At 41.9% G+C, this 24,258-nt stretch overlaps 1 long non-coding RNA gene across 3 annotated transcripts in view; it reads left to right on the top strand.

Annotated features, from left to right (window-relative positions):
• The first annotated feature begins 13,684 nt into the window (after positions 1–13,684).
• LOC134517938 (uncharacterized) overlaps positions 13,685–24,258 on the top strand; it is a 159,855-nt gene continuing 149,281 nt past the window's right edge. For all 3 annotated transcript variants that reach the window (XR_010071769.1, XR_010071767.1, XR_010071768.1), the window contains exon 1: positions 13,685–13,820. This is a non-coding gene — a long non-coding RNA (uncharacterized LOC134517938). The remainder of the gene's footprint in view (positions 13,821–24,258) is intronic.

Here is a 24,258-nt window from a genome sequence, read left to right as displayed (position 1 = left end):
CTAATTCTGAAAGTGTTTATGTATCTACTTAATCCTCATGCTGAAAATACCACCGTCAACAAGTGGAAGCCCCATCTAATCTGATTATGCCAACTCTTGCATCTTCCACTGATTTTGTAAACTTTAGCTGTAGAACTGATGTGGTGGTGGAAAAAAAAAAAAAAAAAAAAAAAAAAGAAAAACTTCTAATTCTGACATTGCATGTATCTCACATCCACCTGGTTGCTCAGTTGGCATTTCCTAATCACACGTGCTTGCTGAGGAACACAAATGTAGCCAAAGCAGCCGTACAAGGAGGCAGGTGCATTCAGGGCTGATGAAAGCACCTGCCCCTGGTCCCGGCGCTGCTGCGTGCATGAGCATCCTCATGGACTGCCTGACCTCAGACCTGAAAGAGCATGCTAAAATCTGGCTGACAAAAAGGTCACAAAAACATCACCAGAAGCAAGGAAATGTCACCAAGTGGATGTATTTCTGTTATGTCCTGCAGGGATTATTTCTTAGGTCTTTAATCAATAAAAATGAAAAGAAAATCATCAGTGACTGGTCCAGAGGTTGAACAGGAGTAGGTATTCACACAACGCCTCTGCTGCTGTATCGTGGCTAGGACGGTTACCAAAGAGGTGGCGATGATGAAAATAAAAATTATTCATGGGTAATTTCAACCAGAGCAGGTAGCCAGAATCCATAGGGAGCTGATGAATGTGCAGCATGTGCTGAATGCCTGTACTATAACCCCCCTGCCGCTGCTCCCCCCCACTCCTGTGACCACCCAGCTTCTACTGTGATATGCAGATGCATGCCAAAATTGGGAAGGCAGCGAAGAGTGAAAAATGGATTAATTACGGTGAATTAAGTTGCACTTAAATACATGGTTGTGTTACTTTGGATCAAAGGCAGTTCTTTAAAACAAAAATCTAAGTTTTAGCTAAATTTAAAATTGTTAATCCTTCATTTATACAAACTCAGTGGCAGGAAAAATGTTGCACTGTAGAGAGAGACATAACAAATACTTGAAATTATTTTAATTATCCATCACGCATCTGAGTATACATATCTGAGTCCTCTGGAGCACAGATTTTTGCTGACAGCTGCCTTCGCCATGGCCCGAGGTGAAACTGTTCCCATGTCACCACAACAGTTTTCAGGATCACTTCAGGGCTGCTGGAATTACATTGTAAAACTGTTCATTTAGAAAATTTAGAGACCCTCTCAGTCACCGTTCCTGCACAGTGACACAGTGACCTGGAGTTTAAAACTGGCTATCTGAATGAAAAAAAATAAATACAAGGAGGAGAAAGAACCTAAGGGCAGTTTGGCAGCTCTTGCCTACCAATAAAACACTAAACTACCGAGCGGCAGTGCAGGAGCAAGAAGGCAAACTGGGGGCGACAGGGATTAATTCCCCTTTTAATCTATCTGGGCTCCCTCCTGCCACTGGGGTTGCCTCTCATAGAGCCAGGGAAGGGACGTTCAGCATCCCTGAGCAATAAGTTTGGATAGGAAAGAGAGGATTTATTAGTTTGTCACACTCATAGTAGAGTTATTAAAAGCTTCCAAGCACGGCACCATCTAGCAGCCAGAGAGGACGGGTGATTTCCTCACCTCTGCCCCAGGATGGGTGAAGGGCTCCCTCCGGGCTCATCTCGGTGCCCAGGCATAAGCCCATGTCACCATCACCCACTGTCCCCGTGATTCAGGGCCACTCTGTCCCTCCCTGAACCGTGCAGAAGCCCCAAACTGCCCAGGAGGTCTGTGCACCCTGATAACAAGAGCAATGGACATTCATCCACCGTGTGCGTTAAAACTCCCTGTATCACTCATGTCCACAATATTCATAGAATCACAGAATGGTTAGAGTTGGGAGGGACCTTAAAGATCATCCAGTTCCACCCCCTGCCCTGGGCAGGGACACCTCCCACCAGACCAGGTCGCTCCAAGCCCCGTCCAGCCTGGCCTTGAACCCCTCCAGGGATGGGGCAGCCACAGCTTCTCTGGGCAACCTGGGCCAGGGGCTCACCACCCCCACGGGAAAGAATTTCTTTCTGATATCTAATCTAAAACTCCCCTCTTCCAGTTTAAAACTGTTACTCCTTGTCCTATACGTCCCACCGTTTCTTTTTACGCTGCTAACAGCTACACATGGGGTGATGACTTTGACCCACTGTCACTGTGCGAGTGGGAGAAGAGGAACCAAAGGCATCTGTACAAGTGAATAATAGAATCATAGAATTGTCTAGGTTGGAAGGGACCTTCCGATTCAAGATTCATCTTTAGAACCTCCACTGAATTGCTGTTTGCTGCTCAGCTGACGTTTGTTTGCATTTAGCAGTGTTTGCCTTTTCTGTGGAGCAAGATGTAAGTTGAAGCAGTCGTAATGTTCCCAGGACTCACAGCCCTGCTGTGTGTGCTAAAATTAACAAATAGCATTTGGAGCACTTTGCAAAAGAGGGACTAAATTATGTTTTATGTATACATCTGTGCAAATAAACAAAAAAAAAAGCCAGATGAAGCAAGCATCTAAGCTCTCAGATGAAAAGACAAGTTCGAAAGTGACAGCATCTGTAGTAACTGCCTGGGAACACAGCCCTAGCAAATATGACATGATTTGAAATCGATCTCTTTTATTGATGACAAACACACGCTAACTCAAATCAGCTGCCATTCGCCTTCGGGTAGTCCCACGCACTCTACATTAACGCTGATTAGCTGCCCTTGGTGTAGTCTGTGTTCTCAGGTTGGGAGACAGGATTATGAGAGCTGCCTGTCAGAGCCTGGAGTGCTGTGTCCATTCCCATGGAGCCTGAGGGTTTTCCTCCACATGTTGGAAGTCCACGTGCCGCTGTGCTTCAACGTCCTGCAAGGCAATGGGGGGAGAAGGAGGGAACTGGAAATGCGGAAGCAAATGCCTGGTTTATGAGAAATTATCAAGAATCTGGTTACAGCTACCTATGTACCCATTTTGTAACTGAACGCCATGCAGCGTTAGTCAGGTATGATGGAGCCTCCAGGTGGCTGTAGGCATGTGAAACAGATGGCTCTGGCGCATGTTTATTTTTGGACAAAAAGCTGATTTTTCTTCAAGTTCTATCATATTCTGATCTGAGTTGCACAATGAAATATTACACTCTTCATCAGGTGGCATTTTGCTCTGAGCAGCATACTTTATAACTTCCATTTTCCTTCTCTGAGAAAAGAGAGCAAAGCAACCCGCTGAATGGCAGCCGAGTGCTCTGGGGGAGCTGAAGATAACTGCGAGGCATCATCTGTTCGCTGGCATCGCTGCTACAAAAAAAAGCGGGAGGAAAACCAACTCTTCAGTCATATTTCCTAATCTGGAGGGACAGGTGGGTGTGGAAAGTAGTGACAGCCCGTAATAGCCTTGGCTAGCCATCTGGTAGGGTTTTTATTTGCTCTGTAAAATATAGTGAGTTTAATACTGAGTTCAGAAAAAAAAAATTGTGCTGTCTGAAAATTCAGTCAGGAAAATAGACTTCCAGGAGGAGAGAGAATTTCTTCCATCCCAAAATCATTTGTAGGCATGGAGGTACTCTGTGTGTGTGTGTATATATATATTTGCATGCACACATCTGCACGCGCATACATATGTAAATTCTTTAGAAAATTAAGAAAGATCTCAAGAGTATACTTGTTAGTAATGTTGGGATTTAATGGGTTAAAGACCCAGTCACAGAATAATAGGAAACATGTGAAATGTATCCTTTTTACATACTGAGTAAATTAAAAGACAGATGGGGAGGAACTTAAACACAGTCTTTAATCATCAGCTTTAAGAGAACACTTGAGAAGCTGCAAAATCAAATATTCAACGTTTCAGAAATGGGTAGGTAGGACAAGTATACCTACATGGCGTTTTCGGGCAAAGTTGGTTCGTATGCACCTTTGAACATCAATTTCCTTTGAAGGCTGAGCTGCAGGAGGGCTCATTCTTTCAGCACTGCCGATCTGTTCAGGTCTCCATTAACCTGCAGATATGTTGTTTCTAGCTCAAAGCTGGAATAAACTCATTTGAGGAGTCTTCATGGAGCTGCTTTCATTTGGAAGTAAAGTAATCAGCGTATTATGACCCTACGGTTTTGTAGTGCAAAACAACCCAAGGCTTGCCAGCTCTCTCATCATGCTTCGTGACGCAAGCTTTGAGCCAGGGTTTAAAAACAATTTCTAGTGTATCAGAGGAAGAGTAAATCAGGGAGAAATTTAATTGCTCTGATTAGTGTAGTCTTACCATGGTCTCTGCTCCCAGGGAGGTGTTAGGCCAAGCATGGTCAGTGGGCTAGGCAGCCCCCGGAGTGGAATCAGATCACCCTACTCTGGAGTGGTTCCTGAGAAACTGGTAGATGGCAATCAGCAGAAATGCAGGTTTAAAGTGGAGAACTTCGTTGAAACTGGCTCTGTGTGAGCTGGGGCTGTGGCAACAACGGTACTTGCCTCATCTAGGTCAGCTCCAGATTAGAAACAGCATCCTTCTGGAGAAGGACAGAGGAAGGAGATGGCTTGCACAAGCAAAAAAGCCGAGCAAAATTTGTTGTTGTTTCCCCCCCCCCACCTTAATAATGTCAAGTGCCACTTGAGTGTTGTTCCCAATGGATCTTTAATGGCCCAATGGTCTTTAATGGATCTTTATGTTGTTGAGTGAGATTAAATTAATTAAAGTGAGATATGGGTTTCAGTTAAGGCCTGCAGATAAAGTTCTCCCACTTTGGCCCTTATTATATTTGTGACCAGCCGTTCCAGTCACTGCCCAATGCTCTGTAACTGCTGAGTACGGTCTACCCAATCTCACATGCTGGCCTGATGAAGGGGAAAATGTGGTCTTAGGGACCAACACGAGTGACACAGCAAATGGCTGGGTTTCAAAGAAATAATCAACAGTTGATGGTTTGGGTTTTGTTTTTGTTTTTTAAATTGCACTCATTATGACTTTATGAATAGTTACCCAGTAAGTGACATAGAACCTCTGCGCTAATGATGGCTGTCATGGGGAAGTAATGGCCCTGCCCGGGATAGAAAAGGGTGAGGAGAGGACTGCTCTGCTGTAACATTTGAACATTGACCGGTTTACAGACAGGCATTATCACGTTAACCTTTTGGACACCAACAACCACAAACCAGAGCGCTGCCAGGATTCAGCAGCATGTGGAGGATGTACTTTGGTTGGAAAAAGGCTAACAGAGGAACAAGTGGACGTATCGCAGGCAGCGGAACGAGCAAAACCTGCCATGCCCCAACCTCACTCCTGACTCTGCTACAAAGTGATAGGCACAACAATTACGCTAACGATGGCTCAGTAAACTGCTGCTGTTTCAGCTTTCCTGGAATGTCTATTACGCTAAATAATACTTTTTTTTTTTTTTACTGATGGTTGTCATTTAATTGTTTGGTCTTACTAATGAGAAGTCTTGCCATCTGATTTTCTAACTGTTGCCTAATGGCATAGAAAGCTGCTGGCAGATTTCTCGTCACAGAAACTATTCTATCTTCAGTAGTAGCTTTGGTAGCAGAAGTTTGGGAAAGGCTGTTTCTATGCTTGGTTCAAGTTAATTGCATGTTTGGTCTTATATTGCAGGGAGTACTGAAGCTGTTTCTACTTTTAGAGAGTTCAAGTTGGAATTTTAAGGATAGTCTTTGCTTCTAATATGTTTTTATTTTCAGTACACAAGTGATAGAAAATAAACGATAAAATTTTAAATTAAAATTCTTCCTTCTTGGAAGGAAGATGCTATGTATAGTAGATTTTAGCTGCACAGGTCAGTCTTAATCTAGAAGCCTGAGCAAAACCTCTCTGGTAGCAGTTATATCCACAAAGATTAAGTGCTCAAAAAAGAAACATCCCAAAGATTAAGATGAGTGCTTAGGTTTCGTAGCTATTTAGTATTTACAGTACTGTGAATACACACTGCAAAACTAGCCTCTAACGGTAGACATTTTGTTCTTTGAGAGTGTCCTGGTTTGAGGCGGAACAGAACCAGCTTTCAGAACAAATCCTCATCTGAGGAACAGACTTTCCACATGCGCTGCAGAGCATTTTGGCATAATGGCTGAACTAAAATATGAGCTTAAGCTCAACAAGAATCCTGGATGTTGACTTGACATTGGCTTGAGGTACTGACTACCTCAAGAAATATAAAGTACTCATGTTAAGTAACTTGTTATACTTGATTTCGTCCTTAAACTTAAGGATGCTTAGAAAATGAGACAGGATTGAACATCCTAATGTGACTTTTCACTTTTCGAGTACTTATGCTTCTATTATTAAACACACTGATTTCAAATTGCAGCTTTAAACTATTCAAAACATATACTACATAAAAATCTTTTCGAACGATTGAAAAGTAAAATGCATTTATGCAGGGAAAAAAAAAAAAAGGGGTGGTGGTGTCTGTGGTAGCTTCCCTACTCTGATTACTTGGGCGATTCCTCTGCATAATTGTTCCACTAAGACTTCAGCAGATGGAGTGCTAGGAAAGCTTAAAACCCTGATTACAAATTCCTGCACAAGTGGTTTTTTTAGTCTGGTTTGTCAATTCAGAGACCCTTCATAACAGTTCCCCAGAAGGCTCTTACGCTGAGCTTACCCAACAGACTGACCAGACCTGGTCACCCTATGCCCGGCTGGTGGCAGAGATCAGCCCTTACGTTCCTACTGGAAGCAGAGCTGCAGCAAGGGCTGGCCGTGACCCGGCTCTCGGCAGCAGCTGCTCGAGGATACAAAGTCAACGTTCATTCAGCCTGCGGGAACAACCTGTATTCCTTAATTCAGGCTTCTCGTATCTCAACATTTTGCCAATATATCTTCTCACAATGTATGGAGATTTAAGCCCAATGTTGTTAATAATTGCTAGAAACTCAAGCAACTTCTTGTTTCCAATTGTAATATTTTGAAAGCATCCTGTACTGCCTAGTAGTCTCCTTTATCCCAATGTAAGAGGGCAGCACAAACCCTCTGTGTTTTTTCTCCTTTGAATAAAAGCCAGCAGGTGGCCACTCTAAATGCAGAAAATTCACTTATGAATTCAGTATTTATATCAAAGCAGTTCTCAATGTGTTCAGACCACAATGAGCACCCAAGTTGCTTAATAGGAGAGGCTGTTTTCAAGACATTTGTTAATAATTTAAAATACGAACGCTGAGGTTGGTCCTTATTTCTTATTCTAGTAATACAGAACTATACTACAATCTAGCTTTTTGCTCATTAACGCTCCAGGAACAGAAGATATTAGATCAAAACCTGCATCAAGCAACAAATCAGTTTTCTAGATTGCGATGTTTATGGCACAGGACCTCATAAACTCAACCTTGAAGTATCTTGTCAGTGTTAGACACTATATAAAGATTTGTCTTTTTATACTTTCATTTCACAATCTGTCATTTGCCCCTTACAGGCTTGTTTTTACTGAATTCTCACTGCATTTCATTTCGTTTTAAAAACATTTTCTTATATACTCAACTGAAATGCCTTTATGTCTGCGTGCTGGGAACATCCATATTTCATCTCTCTTTGATGATCTTCTCTGTATTTAATTCGTGTGCTTTTCATATTCGATGCACTAATTGGCTTTTCACAGTCCGACTTTTCAACTCTGCATGATAGATCTTACTGCATTAAAACCATTTTTACCCTTGTTTCCTCTTCCTTTCTCCAGCTTAATATTATTCCTTTTTATTAGTTCTGTGCCGTCCTCTTTCCTGTCAGCAATGTGTATACGCATAGATCAAACCTGCTTCAAATTAACATCTCGCCCAATGCTTTTCCTACTCAATGAAAGCTTATTTAAAGACTAATTGGCCGAGCCTTTTAGCTTATTTAAGTTTGCTATGTAGGCTCCTCTGCAGCCCTGGAGATTTACAGCACCCCTCAACCTGGCGCTCTGACCGAAGCTGGGGGCTAAAATCTGGAGTTTGGACAGTAGGTGTGGAGTCATCCATCACTCCCCTTGTGATCGTCGTTAGTGCTTGCTCACATATATCACCTGTCACGGGAGAAACGGCTTGCATCTGAAATAAGTCAGCTGCCGAACTACAAGTGGGTGACTCAGAGTTTCAGACACGGTTCTCTCTGTTAGGGACAGCTTTTGTCCCTTCAATGCTGTTAACTCTGTCGCGTGTGCATTGGAGCTGTCAGGATCATTGAGACTTCTCTGCACGAGAGCAGACCCCTTTCCTGCATATTCGCTAGCCACAATTCACGAAAGACTCTTTTCTCACCCTTATTTACTGAGTAAATTCTCATGCAATGCAAAGAAAACACTTCAGGGGACGTAACTGCTGCTAAAAAAAGGAAGAAAGCACTAATGGTGCATGTGTTATAGTCAAGTGGCTATTCTCTCATTAAATAAAAGGAAAAAGAAGTGAAACATCTATGTTTCATGCAATATTTACTTCTCCAATCTGGTCTCTTACCATCCTTTTACTCTTAAACCACTTATTTCTTCAAATATGTTTTCCAAAGCCTTTATTATGAAAGCAATAACTCTTTTCTGAAAACTCCTCTCACCTGTGTTTGTCTGAGCCCCGCACAGATGATTCTCACTTGGCAAAGGCAAACTTGAGACGTACAGCGGGTAAAAGAGGGCATACGTGTCAAATGAAACTTTCCTAGGACAGCTAGCTGCAACCTTAACTGTAAAATTGTTACCAGTTTATGGTAATTGATGGCATAAACCATGGAGCGTACCTGCCACCTTCTCATCAGGGACACTTGCTTCTTGTGTGTCACGGACACGACCGAAGGGACAGACTGGCCACGAGAGAGAGACTGGCCATGCCTTTCTCCTTATGGAGAAAGACACCCACGTCTTTGTCCCGCCATGGTCCCGTTGGTCTGTGCCACCCAAATGGTGCATAAACTTCTAGATTTAGGGTGTCCATTGGCCAGCCATTTGTAGAAGGAATCTACAATTGGGTCTCCAGCGGTCAGGCAGCGTTGAAAGGACCTAATCAGTTGTTGTTACTGTTGCTGCTGTTGAGGGAAGATCTGGTCTGGCACAAAATAAAACAAGATTTTTCGTGGAATGTTAACTCAGTTTCCATGCTATTAAATCTTTAACCTTCACCTAAAGATAAATACATATCTCTTAAAAACTATTTGTTCCAAATAAAATAGCCTACTTACATGACATTTACTTGCACACACTATTTGGATAGAGTATCTCAGTGCATCCCTTTTGCACTTCACATCTAATACCTTGTTTATTTGAAATAAAAGCTTTGAAAAAATCCAAAACAACTAAAACCCACACTCTAAAAAAATTAAGTCCATCAACCGCCATGGGAGAGAAGGTAGCCAACATTAGCCCTGCAAGCCACCTTCCTCTCTGTGCGGTGGCTGTAACTAAACAAAACACTCAAATAACACGATGGGAGAAAAAAAGCACTGCGTGTGTGAAATCTATTTACTGACACAGGGAAGGCAGATCAGAGAAAGTATTAATGGGAAGCAGAGTAGGAAATATTAAGCCAGTTGAATATCGTCATCCCATGAGCCAGGTCCTTTTCTGAACACGTTTTCTGGTCTACATGCATCCATAACTTCAAATTTAAGAAAGACAAGAGCAAGGTTTTATACACAGGCCAATTAGTAACCATTTCCAGTGGTTAGCAGGACAACTGCCATAGGCATTTATTGCACTTTTTTGGTCTCCCTAGTTTTGAAACTAGACTCCAGCAGCCCAGAGGCAGGTGAGAGAGAACAATATTACCCCAGTGGAAGGACTCAGAAGGTACTTTGCACGGGAGTCACACCAGAGAGGTACAGAGGAAGAGATTAAACAGGTTTTGGAGCCTTATCCATGAGAAAAATCTGGATGAGACCTGACAGCACAGATAGATAGTTTCACACACATAACGGGAAACAGCTTACTCTAACTAGAAATGGGACTCTCACTGTTTTTCCTCTAAATTCATGCATGTCATTTCTAAACATGCTTAAGAGTCTAATGCCGGTTTTGTTTCTTCTTCTTTATTTTTAACCAACATTTAAAAAGCAATCGGGATAGACTTTTATGAAACAAAATCTGTAAACACAATGAAGAACAAGTTCAGTAAGCACTTTCTGTTTCAGAAGGAAAATTGAGGAAAAGAAAGAAAAATAGAGAGAAAAAGAAAGAGAGAGAAAAGATTTATTAGTGTTGCCTTAAGAGTCTAGAAAAGCCTTAAGAGTCAGTAAATTATCAGAATTAGACCACATTAATCTGAGCCTTTTATCAGAATTAAGGTTGATATCTACTAAGGAAAAATGCAATATGTAAATTCAGGGAAGCCAAATGAAATTGTGGAGAATGGAAATAAACAGTTTCATCCACTCCCAGAGGAGTGTTGGAGTATTAAAACCTAACAGGCTGCCATCTTTTTCCTCACTATTTAAAATTGTTCCAATATTCGATGGTGGCTGACAGCAAAGTAGGGACTCATTAAAGATTGTGGAGGGGAGACAAGAGGGAAAGGAAATCCACTTGTACAGAAGTCAATGTTCCTTACTTGGCAATTTAAAGAAGATAATTTTGACACAATACAGCCATGAAATCAGTTTAGTCATGCGCTACGGCAAAATGATCTATATGCTCATAAAATGAGAGACTAGTGAAAGCAAAAAAGAAGTTCCAAATCTTATAGCTAAACTGGAATATATTTAATCTCTCAATATTAATGCTTACTTCAGTCCAATGCATTATTCTGTTTTTTTTTAAGTAGGCTAAAACTATTTCAACTACAAGCAACAGAGCCTGGATTTTACAGGGGAAGAAGACTTGGCAGTCTGTATCTGTTTCCTTAGAAAACACTTTGTTAAATGCAAAAAAATGAATTAATTAGAAAATACAATAGAGAAATGCAAAGCTTTTCTGTTTATTAAGCTTACTAGATAGACTAGTTAATATTGTGAGATACCATACCAGGATTAGTGACTAAGTGGCCAACTCAACTGAAAGCTGATTGGAACAAAAAGGCAACTGGAACCTAAATCACCCTGATGGGATAAAGAGTGTGATGGAGGGTGTTCATAGAATCATAGAATGGTTTGGGTTGGAGAGATCTTAAAGATCATCTAGGCCTAACCCCCCTGCCATGGGCACGGACATCTTCCGTGGCGTGTGAGTTTGATAGTGTGATTATCCATATCACAGCTCTGGAAAGGTTAATTCAGGTCCTGGGCTCAGGAACAGCAGAACACAGGCTCTGGACATGGCATCAGTCCTTCCTCCACGCGGCTGCTGTTTCTCTTTCAGCACCAACTTGGGAGTTTTGTCCTCATTTGCAGTTTAGAAGATAAAAATAGACAAGAGAAAGAAAAATGATTTTGTAAAACAGGGAGGATTGCTTTTAGACCTCATTTGAAAATCTTGGAAGCCTGTGGAGAAAGAATAAAAAGCATACTGTTGTTCTTTGAAACACTTTGCTCACGTGCCATCACACCTTCACCAACACCGTGCAGATACCACTGCCCCTCAGCCCCTGCATGGACCTTCCTCCCCCAAACCTGCCTTCATCCCCGCTCCCCAATTCCTTCCTGACCCACTCCCAGGGCACTATTCAGGGCAATCCTCTTGGTCGCACGTGCTGGTGACCAGCACATCCCGGGAAAGGACTTTTATTCTACCTGCCGGCCCTGAGAACAGGGTTTGCAGATGAGGGAGAGGAGGGTGGAAACCGCTTATGCTTTCCCTCCCTCTTTTCTGTGGGAGTAATTCCAGACGGGCATGGCTCAGGCTGCGCACCAGCACGTCCAGGGGCTGCACGACGGAGCATCGCCAGCGGAGCCGCGCGTTCAGCTCTGACTGCTTCCAGACGGTGCCGACTCCAGCCTGCTGTTTCAGCAGGGCTAATGGGATTAAAAAGCAAAAAAAAAAAAACAAACCAACTTTCCCCACTGCAGTAAACAGAAATGACAGCTTGAATAATACGTAGCTTTTAAGGTTATGTTTTAGATGGTTCGGCTGACAGAAATTTTGCCCTGTTTATCTCAAGTCAGATTTTTTCCCACTTAAATGAAAATAACTGCTGATATATGCAATCAAGGCAAAAGCTGAAGTGAGTTACATGCTCTTATAAGGTAATCACTTAAAAATATCTAACATAAATCTAACTGCTTGCCTAAAATAGACAAAATACAATATATTCAGCAAAAAAATATAACCATCAGCATGCAAGTGCAAGGCAAGCTGTGCTTTCCACAGCACCTTCCGTTCGTTCAAGTGCAATATGAGATCTTCAATATAACACTTTTAGGAGTGTTTTCCCACTACATTTATTAGGTTTGCTATTACGTCTTCGTGGCAGCGCCACAGACAACTGTTATTGTACATTCTCGTAAACCTTTACACCTTGCATTCTTTGATGCTTTACCCAACACTGGAAGTAAAATGGTCTGAGTGACAAACCTAAGCTTCTAAAACGGGTTGGGAAGCTTGTCTTTAATACTAACCGCCTTGGATTTTGCCAGGCACTGCACCATGGCCAAGAAAACACTCTACTAAAGGTCTTAAAAACTTTCTGGATGGCAAGGCTGGTGGGTTTTTTGTTGTTGTTTTTTGGCTTTGTTTGTTTGTTGGCTTTTTTTTTTTTTTAATGTGCTATTCTAACGAATTTGGTACAGAAAAATTATTTTCCCAGAATATCTCACATAGAGTAATTTTAAATTTTTTCTTCTGTTGTTGTAAAACCTTGCTAGAAGTTATTTCTATTTCAGTGAAAAGTCTATTTCAGTGAAAAGCTATTTCAGTGAAAAGTTTGGCTTAAGAAGTCATTTTCTGTTCCAAGAAGTAGAAAATGGGACCTGCTTTGATTCTGTAAAATGAAAAGGCAAGGCCTACTGTAACTTCAGCGTTTTTATTGTTTTTTTTTTGGTTTTTTTTTTGTTTTTGTAACTGTAGAAGTGCTTAAAAAGTTATAATGAACCTTGTAACTCTAAACAATTTCAACCAAATGTCGTTTGCTTCGGGACAGGCTCTGCCCTCACTTACATCTCGGGAGGCGAGCTGTAGGCTCTCGGTGAAATTGTTTCTAATGATTTCAATTCCTAGTGATTGACGCTTGTAAAGGCTAACAGCTGATAGCGTGGCAAAAGAAATTGAAACCTAAATACCACCTTTGTTGTGAGTTTTTATTCGAGAAAGCACTATGCCTTTTTATGCCTGCTTCATTTTTTTAACAGACTCGTCTGTGTGGATGTCAAAACCAAATCAAAGCGGCAGTGTGTCTGCCATGCCAAATACATTAACTCTTTTGAAACTGCTGTTCCAATGACGATGCTACTCTTTCTCTTCTTCTTTTTTTTTTTTCAGAAATGGCAATGATGTGTGTTAGCAACAACTTTGTGAATACTTATTACTTTAAGCAATAGTCGCTCCTATTTATTGGTAAAAATAGAGAACAGCATTAGAATTTCATGAAGTTATTGCTCCTGCTGCCTCGGTGCCGCGCACCCACCCTTCAGTTTGTGGCATCAAACCCTGGCAGTTTCTTTCCCAGTCTAAAAGGTATAGTAAATATAATAAAATTAATTCAAACACATGGAATCGGTAAATATAAGGGACAAGACGTCTGACACAAGAAGACCTTTTAATCCAGAGAACAAAAGCCAAATCACAGTAATACAAAAAATACGCGTTCTCTGAGGCAGAAGACATTCTCCATTCAAACTTGGCACCCCAGCTTGTGTGCTGGACTTGCTGGCAAGGAGAAAGTCAGGAATCAGTAATTAGCCCTGATTCTCAGCAGCTGATTTAAAAGTCTTTTAGGACAGCAGAGAGGTAGCTGGCTGCCTGGAAGGAGCAGGAAGGTTGGAATTGCTCAGTTGGAGGAAGGTTAGTGGTGTTCTTACTTGTTAATATCTTCAGTTTTATGGAAAGAAAACAGTTTCTGAAGGGGTCCTTGGAAGTTGGTGTGGCATTTGCTGCCTTTCCGATGTGGATGTGACCGAGCTGCAGGCGTGTGTGTGCCCATGTCCCCTGCTGGGTTGAACATTGCATTTGTTTGGCTGCTGCTGGCCGGTCTCTGGGAGAGGCTCTGTGAAGTTTGGTGGTGTGAGTACGCAGGGACCAGGCTGTCCAGCTGTAGTCTGGCTTTAGACCCTGGAAAATAAATTGTATGTAAATATTTTACAGTTAAATTTGCTGCTGTCTTAGGAAAGGTGGAGCAACTCTATGGTTATAAACATTGGGCTGCTGCTGGGCTCTTTCTTGAGGGCGAGGGCAGGTGGGGAAGGATCCGGAGTCGCAGTGCAGGTATGGTTTAATCCTCCGTGGGTTTTGCTCTGCCGTTTTATCCACTGTTTCTTTGCCTTTCTCTCACCCCCTGAACTGAGCTGCTTTAGAAAATGTGGGCCCGACTGTCTTCCCTTTGTGAAGGTTTTGAGAAGTAATAAGTAAATAAAAGTTTAGGTAAAGAACCTAATTCTCTATCAGCGCCCAGGGTAATAAATCAGGTGGAGTGTCTGGTTCCCAGTTCAGCCCACTGACTGGTGTTACAGCTAAGATGGGAGTTATGGGGGACTGGAACTTGCTCTGTAGGGGCAACTGCAAGGGAGGGCTGATGGCTATGTAAGAACTATATCAGCCCTTTCCTTTATTGCTTTTTGTCCTATTAATTCATTCTGTGCTGTCCTTAGGGCATGGACCTGGGTTCCCACCTCTGTGGAAGGTGTTTGGGCAGGCACAGCTCTCCCTCGTGCTGTGCTGGAGGGCGCAGGTGGCCCTGGGTGGGTTCCTCTGATGGGTTGATGGATTCCACCTGTGTTGGTTTCTGTTAAAAGCTCCAGACGTGCTAGCTTGTTGCCAGCTGCTGTGCCTTTCCACCTGAGTTACAGGTTGGCAGTTGAAGTATTGGATGCTTGGTGAGTAATGCAGTCTGTGAGAAATATTACCCACTTCCCCAGGGTTGATGGGGCTTGAAAGAAAACATTTATCAGAATGTTCCTTGTTTTCTGTCCTTTGCTTGGTCTTCCTCATGCAGCACATTAAAATAAACAAGTGGTATGAGACGGAAGGGTGATGAATTTCTTTAATTGTGAGGCTCTCTAATAAACTCCCTGGGGGCCCATTACACACCAGGGCTGCTGTTCAGCAAATCTCCCCCTGGGTTCTGATCACCAGCACTTTTCCTTACGATGAGACCTTTCATCCTGAGCTCTGCTAGTCCTTTGCAAACACCCATTACATTTCATGACACTGTGACATTACTGCAATGTAATGACTGCCTCTTATCCAATTATAACTTGTGTAAAGGGAAAGCAAGGCACAGATAAGTAGAGGTCAGACGCTACTGTCACATGCATGTGTGGTGCACTCCTGCTGTGTCGTGTAACCAGCTAAACACCACCTCTTCCTCACGGAGCAGCCCATTCCCACCGGGTTCTAAAGCGTATCTGCCATGTGGCTGATAAGGAAAGTCTCATTCTAGGCCCTTTCCTGCACCTGGTAAACACCAGTCTTTTAAGGAGCTGCTCATGCTTAGGCTGGACTTTCTGATTTGGTGGTTTAAAGTATCTTGCTCAGCCCACTCCAGCTTCCATAATTCTCAGCAAGCAAAGAGAAGATGTAGATGTTATTTGCACGTAGTGCATAAAAATAAGATAACTTTATAATATATGATAGTAGGGAGAGACAAGAGGGACGGAATACAACCGGCTGGCAGTTGGGCTCCCTTTTGTTAAAGCTTTGGAATAGCTGTTTGCTCTGTGTTTTCCGCTTGGCGCAGCAGGATGCAGCTGGCTACAAGGCAGGGAGGTTCTGCCCCAGACACTCACGTACGAGGAGCAGTCGGATCAATATCAATCTCTGCAGCCGCTGCTGTTACAAAGGCTCACAAGTGCTTGTTGTTCGGCTGCGGTTGTGCCCGCAATGGAGATCAAAGTGAGCCGGGTGGTGCTGCAGCTCCTGGGATGCTGCACTAGAGATACAGAGGGCGGTTGAGACAACAGGCTGGGGAAGATGCAAACGAGAATGAGCGAGCTCTGGTATTTGCCACAATGAGTTAACTTAATTAAGGATGAAAAAAGAAAGGAGACTGAAAAGTATCTCTAATGCTGATGAAACCAGTCTACTGTAGTGCAAGCAGTACGGTTGGGGCGCGCGTTGTCTGCTCCAGTTTATGGTGGAAGTGGGATGGGTTTGAGTGCTGTATGTCAAGGGAGGGAAGGATTCTGTGCTCTGCAGCAGGGGCTTTAACATAAACTGGCAGCACATTTGCACTACAGAGCACTGTGAACCAAAGCTCCTTGGTCTGATACAACTGAAATAATCCTTATGGCATTTTTGAACTGTGGGTTGTTTGATTTTTTTTTTTTCTATTACACTGTTTCGTCTGAAGAATTGCTTCTATCTCTGCTTACCTTCCTTTAATTTTGTCAAAAAAACCCCCAACAAACCACCCCAAAATCCCCCAAACTCCAAAAAACCACGCAAACAAAAAAAAAAAGTTGAGATTCCTGTAAACTAAACTTTTAAGTTTGTGATGGTGTATGATTGCTCTGTAATTACAATCCTTAAGTGCCTGTGACTGTACTGTTGTGTGATTATATCTCTACAAAGTAAAATAAGATAACTTATCTTTCAATGGCTAATCAGGAGGAGACGAAATCTCTGTTAAAGGCCTCTCTGTTAAAACGTGCGGGTATTTTCATGACCATAAATACAGCAGTTAAATTCTAAGAAACTTTATTGGGCCACAAAGGTGGTAAGAGAGGGAGAAGGAAATGAAGAGGAGCGGGTGAGGATGGTGGGAGGTTTTAGAAGCACAGATGGAAAATAACACAGAGGAACTTGCTAAGCCTATTTGAGAAGCCGTGAGGGAATGGCTGCTCTTTGGTAGTGTGTAGGGACAAAAACAAGGACAGCAGAAGAAAAAGAAAGGAGTTAAGAGTCCAAGTTGTTGTTCCCAGACTGTTAAATCAATGCTCTGAGATTCTTTTGGGCAACTTCACACTGTCTTTTCCTTTCTTTTAAAAAAACCCAACACTTATATTAGTATCTCATTAGAAGGTATCTAAAAATCACTTCCTCCATCCCTTTCCTGGACAAGTTAAAGTTATTGTTGCTACACAGATATGAAAGTAATGAGTTGAAATGGGAAGAGAAATTGTCCGTGTGTGAACCTTTGTATTAATAGTAATGTTCTTTCTATCAACAAGTACCACTGCGATATGTTTCGTACGGTGACCAGGAGATCTGGCCTGGAGGCAGCAGTGATGGTGGGGTTGGTAGAAGTGACTGATTTCAGTGACAGGAAAGAGATAAAGATGTTGTGTGACAGAAGGGAGTTGTCGGAGGATGGATATGGCCAGGGAAATCTGCAGCTATGTGTCTGCCTATTTTATTTTAGGAACAAACATTGATGCTGTATAAAGGAAGAGGGTGGCTGGCCTGGAGATGCAGGAGGGTGCAGAAAGGAAGGGGAAAAGAGGCTGTTCTGGGACTGAAGGGTGAGAATCAACGAGGATGGCTGAATTTTGCTGTGGGGAAGGGCCAGTCCTGCTGTTCCCTCACATGGCAGAAGGTAGCTGTAACCCTGCTGTGATTGTGTCATGGAGCAGTCTGGCTCCTGCAGACTCGCTGCTGGCACATCTGTGCCACAGCTGTTCCACAGCCCTCTCCGGTCCCTCCCTGGAGAAGCAGGACAGGGAGCTGAGTGGTGGAGTCATGCTTTGCAGGAGAAAATAAAGCCCTGGCGTGGTGTTTCTAACAGTGTTTAAGGCTGGATGAACCTTGTTGAAGTCCACAAGAGTTTTTTGTAGAGCTGAGTGAGGTCAGCTGTGAATATCCTACTTCACAGCTGATAGAACTGGGGGATGTTCCCTGGGACCAACTGGCATGTCAAACAGGGCTTGGTTGATCTGTGATTCCTCTCCTTATCTGTGGCATGGCACTGGACTTTCATGAGTGCTTACAAAGGCTCCCCTGAGCAATTGTGGTCTGACCGCCCAGCTTGTACATGTTCTACCAGGGGTCAGGTAAATGACAGTAGGAGTTGGCTTTAGAGCTGGGTCTGTGGTGGAAGTACCTTCACTCGGCCAGCCAGCTGGCTGTCTGGGCATCCATGCCTTGGACAAGCTATGGACACTTGGGCCGGTCCCAAAACCCATTGGAAATAGCTTTGGGTTTGACAGAAGCTGGAGATACTTTGCAAATGCTCCACGAGATGTGGGTAGCTGCTCTTCCAGTGTGTTACTGGATAGACTTGTAGACTTTCAGCAGTTAACTACAGTAAAGTGCAGAGGAAAACCTCCAGAACTAAAAACGATATTAGCCAAAGCTGGCCTGAAACAAAGTTTTGAAGTTACAGAATGTATGAAAACGGTTATAAGCTTTAATATTTTTTATACTTTTTTTTAATACGAATATAAAAATGGCAGTTTTATCATTTGATGGACTGTATGTGTATTTGGTTACCGTGAATCTAAGAGTAAATTTTATTTCCTCAGGGCTGTCTCTGAATGTGTCTGCGCCGTGCCTTGTTTCTGATTCAGCACGCAGTAACTTTGCTCCCCAGTAATATCACAAAAGCAGGTGCTGAATGCTTTTTGTATAACTCCATCTTTATACCACTTTTTTCCCCTGTTTAAGACCGTTTTTTTTTTTTTTTTCTAGGTATAGTTCAGTGCTTAAGACAAATCAAAAGGGATCCAGCTACAACTTTCTTCCTAGTTTACTTGACCTATAGTCTTCATTTTTGTCATACTAAATATTTCATACTAAAGCCTTCAAACTGTGCTACTCTCCCGTGAAACGTTATCTTGACTACAAGAAGCACAAACTCCAGTCCAGGGATCTGGTATTTCTTGTAACTTTGCTCTCTCGGGCAGCAGGTCTGTGTATGTTTCTGGCATCGATTATTTGTGAAGTAGCTAATGGACTCTCTGAACTCCAACGGGCAATTTTATGCTGCAGAAGACTTGCATTGATCATAGGCTAGTAAAGTGAGGGCAGTGGCATCAACTCTATAATTTCATGCATTTCATACTGTCTTTGCTTTTAATTTGAAAAGGATGTATTTTTGCCATTGTTATAGATGCACCTTCTTTGTTTTAAGAAAACTCTGATTGTGAAAACCCAGCTCTGAAAGAACGAACTCCCTCGTCGCCTCGGTGTGTGGTATTTTGCTGTCTCAAGCTTTAGCTTTAGAGTTTCTCCTTGGTAAAACAGAATTCACACAGAGATTTAATCTTGTTATTCTGGAGTTATTGGAAATATTGCCTCTGATTCAGCTCTCCATGGGACTGTGGCTTTTAGAGACGTTTTTAGTTTGCATGCTGGTCCTGTAGAAATGCTTGAACAGTGAGCCATATATTATTGGTTTGTTTTTTTTTTCTTTCCCAGCCACATTGTGTGACATGGAGTTCACTGAATCGATGTGTATTTAGGCATATTTCATAGTGTTAAATTGAAATAAAACTACCCTGGCACCTATTTAGAACGCAGTGTATTACATCAAAAAGGCCTATAAAAAAAGAGTGAATAAGCCAAATGGTCCGTGTGAGCCCAAACTATAAATAAGAGTTGAGGGCGGAAATATGTTAGTTTTGAAATATTTCTTCAGGCAGCCCCATAAAGGGTTGTGAGAGACTTCTTCAGTTCATTCAATTACATCTGGAAAAACAAACAAAAGCCTCTCAACATCCTTCTTGTCACCCAAATGGCTATTCTGCCTTTGCAAGGTAATGTGCTTGTGGCTTTAGGGAGAATTCACGCCTGGAATTCTGCTGGGAGTGTTTCCAAATATTTCACAGCAGCCTCTTACAGTGAAAAGCAGACCTCATCATTTTACTTACAGGTGTTGCCTCTCCCTAAGAGAGGCAGTGCGGGATAAATTGTAGAATTAGTAGATTGGTTTAATTCTCACACCTAGCCACTATTAAATGTAAATGACTTTTTTTTTTTTAATTTTTATAAAATGTTCTGGAAACCTTTAGTCATGTTTTCTCAGTGCTTGTGTCTACCCTGTGTGAGATAAAAGACAGTTCACTACGACGTTCTGTTTTTTCTCAAGCTGTATCACTATAAAAGAATCTAATAAGGGACTGGTCTTGGGATGTTTCCTGTAATCAGTAAGGTTGTTTTCATTAGAAGGAAATTAAGATCTAATGGCAGAAGACGTGACCTAAATTCTGTAGAAACCGTGTGGTGATGTGCTTGTGTGCAGGGACCGAAGCCTTTACTGGATCTAGTCCAGGTAATTGTCCACAATTAATTGTACTTTAGGATTGGATCATTGGTGATGAACACTTTCTGGAGGTTTGAAAAATAATAATCTCTTAAAATGAGTAACATTCTCCATGAGAGTGCCAACAACCCAAATAAGAAATATGCTTACCATTTTTGACAGGGGTCCAGACAAGGTTTGCTAGTTGAAGCTGGGGTGTGGTTTGAAATGATCAGTCTTGTTTACAGACGGATTGATCAATTCTATTACAGGCTCCAATTGAGTTTAGTGAACTTTATTAATTCCTGGAAAACAGTGATGTAAGGAGTTGCTTATACAAATAAGACTAGCATCTGTGCATATACTAGTTAGGAAAAAAAATTATGAAGACTATTAATGCTTCAAATCACTGACTAGAATTAAAAAAAAAAAAAATCTTGCCCATAAAGGCACATCCATGCTATACATGCACTGCCCTTTCTCTCATTAAATGCACTTCAAGCTTATATTAAAAGAATAGTAATAAAACCCCACACAACAACAACCCACCCAAACCCCACACCTGTTTCTGGTTTATATACTGTTCAAACCATGTTCCTATAGACCTTTGGGGCAATTAGCAGCCCTATGCAATATGCCTCCATGCTTTATTTGGGGTGCAACGTTAAAACCACAGGTATTAATGAGTTAGACGGATTTCAAAGATGGTGCACCTTTTTTGATCTCTTCACGCTTCTGGAAATGTGAATAGCCGGTTCATTCTATGATTCTGCGCCTCCTTCAGGCTGCTGTATCCTATGCATCTACACTCCGTATGTCCTAAAGGATGATGGTATGGCGGTGCTCTGATGTTCTCTGGATGACCTTGCTTTGAGCTGAGATCTGGTTTGGAACTCCTCACTAACAAGGGCGAAACTATGTCATCTCCTTTCTCTATATCAAATACCCTGATCAAAAATTCAAGTTGTTGGGTTTGTGTGTGCTTGTTGTTGTGTGGGTTGTGTGTGTGTTGTATTTTAAGGTAACAGCCTTGCATTTTTCTATATTAATATACTGGATACAGTTATGTATTGCTTTGTCTTTAATCTTTCAAGCTGTCATTAAATGGAAGAAAGACAGGCTTCTGAACATGAGACAAATATACTTTTATCACTTAAATTAATTACCAGGAGACTGTACAAACACTGAAAACAAATTTGATAAAGGAGGCACTCCAGATGGTTGAAGGTAGACCTACACATTCAGAACATTCCTCATTATAATTGCATACCATGCACAGAGATTCATACTGACACTTTGGGGAATTTACAGATGAGATGCACTACAATCTGCTAGGAGGCATAATATTCACAGGGTTTTATTGTCACAGAAAAAACCTAATGACTATTGAAGAAAACTAATTGCTGATAGTTTTTGAGCTGGCTTTGGTGCACAATACATTTGTTCTGCCCTGTAGATCCTTGTTTAAAAAAAAATAATATTTAAAGTACATGTGCAAATAGCAACATATTGCTCTAATCTCCATGGTATTTATGTACAGTTTGCCTTAAATGACTCCAAGCTTCCTTTGTCAATACAGGTGCTTAGTCGCCAATGTGATTCTTTCAAAGGTTCAATTTCAGTGCAGCTCCGGAGAGATACCCTAGATTGTACAGCTCAGGTCCCAAATAATCTGATGAGAAAGGCTTTAAATAACGTGCTTCAGCACATCCTTCTCTGCTCTCAGATGGCAAGAATAGAACGCACTGCTTCCCTTTCTCTGCAGGGGAAGATCTGGGAGCATAGGAAGAGCTATAGTTCAGAACTCTGACCCAAAAACACCTGCAAAAGAGAAGGGATTCCCCCCAAACATCTGTGTTTCTGATCTCCCTTGGCTACTGCAGCATGGCTTTATTCACGGTATTTCTCTGATTCTTGTTTTGTCCCCCTCTTGCTGAGAAAAATCCAGCAGGCAGTGTTCCACGGTTTGTTAACTTGCCAACATGCCTTTCAAAACTTCAAATATCCACTTCTAGCTGACTTAAAAAATAACCAAATAGCAACATAGCTGCAAAGGGCTCATCTGTATATTGAAAATGAAGGGGGTTGTGTCATAGACTAGTTCTCGGCATTGAGGCTGCTGTAGGAGCTTAAAGGCACTCCCATGCAGAATTATGCAGAATAGCTACTAGCTGATGACTTAATATTAGTTAGTAAGTGTGTTTTTTTTAAAGTCATCTATAGGTGTAGAAAAGTTTAGACTGGTGTTCAATATCTTCTCCAGGAAGCAAGTGAATTCTGTAAATTCTGTGAGGTGCTTTTGAAAGTGTGCTTCAAAGGCACCTAACGTGTTTTAATTTTCTCACCTGTGCAGTCTTATTATTCATTCCTGGCACAGTGGAATGGTATCGCACGCTGAGCCATTCGTCAAACTTTCAGCCCCAGTCTTGGAGGAGAACTGTGGTGACCAGCGAGGTGTGCCTGGTGAATGAAGGGCAGCTAAAGCGCCATAAGACTTGAAAGGTCATCAGTCTTGGAAGAGTTGTGAATGGGTGTCGAGGCTGCAAAAGAGAATTAAGCAGGTAGACAAAGAGGAAAAAGTATTTGTAGTAATTAATTAGTTCTACCTGTGTTGCTGGTTTTTGCTGATGAAAGATGGGGTCTTCTCTAGTCTGCAGTATCTCTGATTTGATTGCGTTGCCTTGGGACTGAAGCAAGTCATTGTTGCCCCTGGAATAACTTCATCAGTGTGCAGAAAGACTGTGAGTAGATAATTCTTGTGTGCAACAGAGGCAGTTGTGCATGAATTGATTGGAATGGAGCCTGGGCAGTGGCTCCTGGGATTTGCGGAGTGCTGCCTGGGCTCAGGGAAGGGAAAATTTTGGTCCAACAGTGTTGAGAAGGGATAGGATTGTTCAGAGCTGGGAGATTGCACAGGTGTGACGACCAGTGGGATCAGAAATCTCTTCAGCTCAGTGAATTGAAATCCGGACTGTGTAACTGTGTATACCTGCTCCTCTAAGTAAAATAAAGCAAAAGTTGTAATAACAAGAAATTTAAACCTTAGAGAAATTATTTTTTTGCAATATTAGTGTAGAGGCCAGACAATGTATCAGGGGAGCACTTCCAAAACAAATTTGATGCGAGAATGAGTGTGGATTATAGGAACAGAACTATTCAGCCTCCTCTCGGCTCCTGCTGTAATCCATCAGAGCATTGGGAAATTCAAATGTATAAGTAACTCCTGAAACAAAACAATCACTATTCCTTTATCCCCTATTTTAAAATTGTCTGTGCCTAGTGCAGGGAAAAAAATACAATAAAGGTCTGAAAACTGTTACAGACTTATCTACTGCCTTATTTATGCAACTCACGTCTATGAGATGGGACCATTTTAGTGCTGAAAATTGATTTCTGGACAAAACAGGGATCAAAGAGGTAGAAATTGGAACTCAACTCATGTTTTCTTCAGCAGCCAGATTTCAGACAACTGTGTGGTGGGAAGGCTTAGCAGTAGGTTGAGCTGTGGTTTGATGATGTGATAAACCTGGCTTTTCAGTCAGTGATGGAGGATCAAAAATGCTGTGACTGCATGACACAAAGCTGTGATCAGAAAGAACTTGCCATGAAGGTTGAAGTTTTGTTTAAAGAAATATTTATGGATTAACTTTGTAGCAGGAGCCTGTTATGCCATGTCAGAAGCTTTGTCAGCGGGCATAAATTCAATGGAAAGTAGTGTGAAATTCAGGCTGTGCACTCTGACTAACCAGTAACGCAATTATGTGCCGGTGCTTGTGCAGTTGGTGATTCAGCAGTGCACTGGTGGTGGTATTAATCACTGTGGAGAAATGTCCTAAATTCAGGTCCGTAAGAATCACGGATAAAGAATTCCTGCTTCCTGCACAGTATCACAAAGGCATCATGTTAAAGGTGTTTGCTGTTTTTTTGGGCGATGCTTATTAAAGGTGTTTGGTTTTGTGATGGTTTTTTTTTTTGGGTTATTTGATGTTTGGTTTGTTGTTTGTTTTTTTTTTTTAATAGAGATGTCTATTATTTTTGCGGGTGCTATTTATTTTTAGGGGGGATGTTTTTTTTTTTTTGAAGATGCTTCTGCCTTGACTTATAGCA

The sequence above is a fragment of the Chroicocephalus ridibundus genome, chromosome 6 (assembly GCF_963924245.1).
Source record: "Chroicocephalus ridibundus chromosome 6, bChrRid1.1, whole genome shotgun sequence".
Taxonomy (NCBI): Eukaryota; Metazoa; Chordata; class Aves; order Charadriiformes; family Laridae; genus Chroicocephalus; species Chroicocephalus ridibundus.
Note: the sequence above shows the minus strand (reverse complement) of the source record. Positions and strands in the feature narration are given on the sequence as shown.